Below are 6000 nucleotides of genomic sequence, written 5' to 3'. Positions count from 1 at the left end.
TAGTTTGTTCAAATACCTTTTGGCCCTATTTTAAAACTATAAAATCCCATTTCATTCTTTCAATTTTCATTCAAAAATTCTCGTATCTCTCTAATTCTCTATCTCCTTTATCTTTAATTGCAATTAATGTTTGTAGTACTCAATTATTTTGGTATAACTTTTCAAGCATCAACATCAAGTACTCAGTGGCGTATTTTTTTCTTGGCGCTACATACTAGTTGGAGCAATTTTCTTCCATCAACACCAATTATACGTCGGCGTTTATGTTGGCGTTTGGTATATTTGCTCCAACTCTTATTAATTTTTGCATTTATTTTTGTTATATTTGTGTTGCTATTTATTTTTATTTTCATTATTAATTAATAGAAATGGTTCCTAAACAAGTAAAAAACGTGTTTAAAAAATTGACTAAGAGTAATGCTAGCTCTAGTGCACCTACTCATGTTGACGACTTCACTCATGTAGATGAAACACCTGAATATCATGATGATAATGTTAATTATCAACCACTATATGACGAAACACTACAAGCACAATATGATAATTTTGATATTTGTAGTGAGGAAGAAGAGAACTTAGATGAAACAACTACTATTTCTGCTCATGCAGCTCCAACTCAGAATCAATCTCAGTTTGGAGCTAATGTTCCATTACCTCCCACTAGAGAACTAGTTGAACGTAATAAAGAACAATTTATTTGTAATGGCTTACGCATTATAAGGCTAATGAAAAAGCTATTTATAAACTTTATAAACAACGATTATCTTTCAAAAATAAATCTAGTCATGGTGGAACGGGAGATTTAATGAAGCATATGTAACTTCATCATAAAGATTTTTGGCTTGCTAGGGAGGGGGCGTCCCTGTTTTGAAACAAATCGTACTCAATCCGGGCACGGTTCTCATACTGTACAACCACAGATTAACCTTGTGACGGGAGGTCTTCTCCATTATGACCAAAAGAAAGATAGGGAAAATATACCCAAAATAGTTGTTGTAAAGGGTATGCTTTTTAGTCTTCTGCCATCTGACGGGTTTGTTTGTTGCATACAAGAAACGTATAGTCCTACTTTTCAAGGGTTTTCTTGATGTTTTAAAATTTAACATGAATATCAACAATATTTACGGTATTTATTTTTCTACTTATATTATAGAGTAGGCCGTAGTGTAAATGGTTATGATTACTTAACAGTTAAATGTCATTGGATAGATAACAACTGGGCTATGCAAAAATGCATTATTGATTATAAATTTGTTGATGAACGACACACTAGCATTTTTATTTCTAAACAAATAAAAGAAATTTGTGATTTTTATGACTTTAAAAATTTGTTGATGACCGACACACTGGTATTTTTTTAAAATTTTAATTTAAAATTACCCCTAGGTACTGGTACCGCACCCTTAGGACCCATAGGGTACCAATAAAAGTACTCTTACCCCGTACCCTTAAATCCCCTTAAGAAAAGTACCCTTAAGGAACCCTCCCCTTACCCCTCTTCGTGCCCTTAACCCTTAAGAACCTAGTACCTTCTTCTTAGACATATATATATATATATATATATATATATATATATATATGATTTTTTCTTTAATAAAAATTATGTACGGTCAAAATCGATTCTCAGTCATAATGATCGGTCGAGACAATGACGTTTCAATCGAAGGGTATCGACATGACAAGCTCGGAAGAATTTCGAAGTAGGGACGTCGAGCTTCGCGCTATAAACGGCAAAACTCAAAATCATTATCGAGCCCGTGTCCGAATCGGACTACGGGGCAACACCGATCGATACAGGCCCCGAATATCGATGCCCCAAGGCAGAACCGAGCTCGAACCAAGACTGGGGATTCAACCTAACACCGAGCCCGCAGACAAGAGCCGTTACAATCGCATCGAGGGAGAGAATCTTGGTGAGAATCAAGGAAGAGACAAACCATCATGGGACATCCACTATATGTATTATTTTATTATGTTGTTATAGATAAAGCAGTGATCTTCTACTATAAAAAAGGGGATAGACTGCAATAGAGGCAAGTTCTCCAAAATACATTAAGATTTCATTGTACTTGTTTTTCTAACTCATTTCAGTCTTCCCGTCCATCATTCAAATTTTATAGCAAAAATTCCTGTATTGTCATTTTGTATCAAAGGGATTCGCATACCCTTAGACCCATATCTAAATTTAATATTATCCGATTTTTCGGGTAAACAGTTTGGCACCCACCGTGGGGATAAGGGAAACGTATAACGCTAGGGTCGATCAAATCCCGGGGGCTCCGTCAAAGACAAAAGGGCTCGATTCGAAAAAATTCATACAAAAAGCCTTTTCCCTCGAGCGCGGCCCCAAAACCAATCCCCAAAAAATTTCGTATGCCCGAAATTCCCAAATATAACGGTCTGACCGATCCTAACGAACACTTCACCTCCTACACATATGCCATCAAAGGCAACGATTTGGAGGATGATGAGATCGAATCCATATTATTGAAAACGCTTGGAGAGACCCTCGCAAAGGGAGCAATGATCTGGTATCACAACTTACCACCAAATTCCATCGATTCTTTTGCCATGTTAGCAGATTCGTTCGTAAAAGCACATGCTGGTGCCATAAAGGTTGCAACAAGGAAATCGAATCTCTTCAAAGTAAAACAAAGGGGTAACGAAATGCTGAGGGAATTCGTATCTCGATTTCAAATGGAACGTATGGACTTGCCACCAGTCGCAGACGATTGGACCGTACAAGCTTTCACCCAAGGACTGAACGAGCTAAGTTCAACAGCATCACGTCGGCTGAAAAAAAATTTGATCGAGTACCCAGCAATAACTTGGGCAGATGTACACAACCGGTATCAATCAAAAATCAGGGTTGAAGATGATCAATTGGGAGCTCCGTATGGGCCCATACGTCAGAACCACACAACCACTAAAAATCAGAGGGAAATCAACAGAGAACAAAGGTCAAACAGAGACCGATACCAACCGTACGGCACAGATCGGATGAACAACGGTTCAGCACGTGATGCGGTTCGAAAAAATCGAAGGACTGATCGGGGATAAAATTCTCGGTGACTTATGAGCAAGAGCGGCTTTGATAAATATGCCGATCCTATAGAAGTCCCTCGATTATCGGAGTATAACTTCAATATTGGTACATCCGCCATCGTATCGGCTATCGGACGCATCAAAGACACCAGATGACCTCGACCCATACAGACTGATCCTGCCCAAAGGAATCCTAATCAAATGTGCGAATATCATGGCACTCATGACCACAGAACGGAAGATTGCAGGCAACTAAGAGAGGAAGTGGCCCGCTTATTTAACAAAGGACACCTTCGGGAATTTTGAGTGATAGGGCGAAGAACCATTTTAGGAACAAGGAATTCGGCAAGCAAAATGAGCCAGAAGAACCGCAACACGTCATTCACATGATCATCGGCGGCGTCGATGCCCCTCAGGGACCGATGCTTAAACGCACTAAAACATCAATTATGAGGGAAACGCGATCTCGAACTCAAGATTATACACCCATAGGGACTTTGTCCTTCAGTGATGAAGATATAGAGGGAATCATCCAACCCCATAACGATGCACTGGTAATATCCGTACTCATGAATAAAACTAAGATTAAGCGTGTGTTAATTGATCCAGGTAGCTCGGCCAATATCATCAGATCGAGGGTCGTAGAACAGCTCGGCCTGCAAGATCAGGTCGTACCCGCAACTCTGGTTCTAAACGGATTCAATATGGCATGTGAAACCACCAAAGGCGAGATTACTGTACCAATAAACGTGGCCGGAACCATCCAAGAAACAAAGTTTCACGTGATCGAAGGTGATATGAGATATAACGCCCTTTTCGGAAGGTCGTGGATCCACAACATGAGAGCCGTACCCTCGACCCTACACCAGGTCCTCAAATTTCCAACATCGGGAGGTGTCAAAATAGTGTACGGAGAACAACCGGCCGCAAAGGAAATGTTCTCCGTCGAAGAAGCAAAATCAATATCCTCGTCTTCGCCGATAAAAGGATCAGGTTCAGAAGGAGACACAATCGGAGAGCACAGCGCCAAATAGCAATCACAGACATCGGCTTCGACCCAGCCAGGCAAGCAGAACATTGAAGAAGATGATGACGACCGATGGATCCCTCGATCCTTCGTAACCCCCGATGATTTCGATGCCACCAAATCAACAATTGAGGAACTGGAGCAAATCATACTGATCGAACACTGGCCCGAATGAAAGGTATACCTGGGAACGGATTTGAGCCCCGAACTCAGGAAGAAACTCATTCAATTTCTTATCAATAACATCGACTTTTTTGCCTGGTCCCATTTAGATATAACAGGGATCCTGCTGGACATAACAGCGCACCAGCTAAGCTTGAACCCTAGGTTCAGACCGGTGAAGCAAAAAAGAAGGCCCCAGTCCGAGGAAAAGCACGCATTCATAAAGGACGAGGTAACCAAACTTCTCAAGATATGGTCCATTCGGGAGGTAAAATACCCCGAATGGCTAGCCAATGTAGTTGTAGTACCTAAAAAAGGAAACAAACTTAGAATGTGTGTGGACTATAAGGATTTGAACAAAGCATGCCCCAAAGATTCCTTTCCACTACCCAACATCGATCGCATGATCGATGCCACGGCTGGCCACGAGATCCTCACCTTTCTCGACGCCTATTCCGGGTATAATCAAATTCAGATGAACCCGGACGACCGGGAAAAGACTTCATTTGTGACCCGACATGGAACATATAGTTATAACGTAATGCCCTTCGAGCTAAAAAATGCAGGAGCTACTTATCAACGCCTAGTAAACAGAATATTCAAAGAACAAATAGGTAAAACAATGGAAGTCTATATTGATGACATGCTAGTTAAGTCCCTGCGCGCAAAGGACTATTTGGCCCATTTGCAGGAAACGTTCGAGATTCTGCGGAAATACAACATAAAGCTCTACCCCAAAAAATGTGCTTTCGGGGTCGGTTCGGGCAAGTTCCTCGGCTTCATGGTGTCAAATCGGGGAATTGAGATCAACCCTGACAAAATCAAGGCTATCGAAGACATCACCATCGTGGACAGCATGAAAGTTGTACAAAGGTTAACGGGAAGAATTGCAGCCATAGGCCGGTTCATTTCAAGATCATCAGATCGAAGTCACAAATTTTTCTCCCTACTCAAAAAGAAGAACGACTTCGCCTGGACACCGGAATGCCAACAAGCGTTACAGAATTTGAAACGATATCTATCGAGCCCACCACTGCTTCACACTCCAAAAATTGACGAAAAACTATACTTGTACTTGGCGGTATGGGAAGTCACCGTAAGCAGTGTCCTAGTTCGAGAAGATCAAGGTATGCAATTTCCCGTTTATTACGTAAGTCGGACCTTAGGAGAAGCGGAAACTAGGTATCTGCACTTAGAAAAATTGGCACTTACGCTGGTAAGCACATCTAGAAAGTTAAGGTCGTACTTTCAATGTTACCCCATAAGCGTATTAACCACCTGCCCACTCCGTAATATTTTACATAGGCCCGAACTATCAGGCCGATTGGCCAAATGGGCCATCGAACTCAGTGGATACGATATCGAATATCAACCCCGTACGGCCATCAAGTCTCAAATTTTGGCAGACTTCGTGGCCGACTTCACGCCAACCCTCATACCCGAAGTCGAAAAGGAACTCCTTTTGAAATCGGGTATATCGTCCGGAGTATGGATCCTTTTTACGGACGGTGCTTCGAATATAAAGGGGTCCGGGTTAGGCATAGTTTTGAAACCCCCCACGGGTAACATTATTAGGAAAGCTATTAAAACTATCAGATTAACTAACAACGAGGCCGAGTATGAAGCCATGATTGTAGGTCTCGAACTAGCTAGAAACTTGGGAGCAGAAGTCATTGAGGCGCATTGTGACTCTTTGCTGGTGGTGAGTCAAGTAAACAAAACCTTCGAAGTCCGAGAAGGTAGGATGCAAAGGTATTTGGACAAAC

This window comes from Nicotiana tomentosiformis, chromosome 2, assembly GCF_000390325.3.
Source record: "Nicotiana tomentosiformis chromosome 2, ASM39032v3, whole genome shotgun sequence".
Lineage (NCBI taxonomy): Eukaryota > Viridiplantae > Streptophyta > Magnoliopsida > Solanales > Solanaceae > Nicotiana > Nicotiana tomentosiformis.
This window is presented reverse-complemented; position numbering follows the sequence as displayed.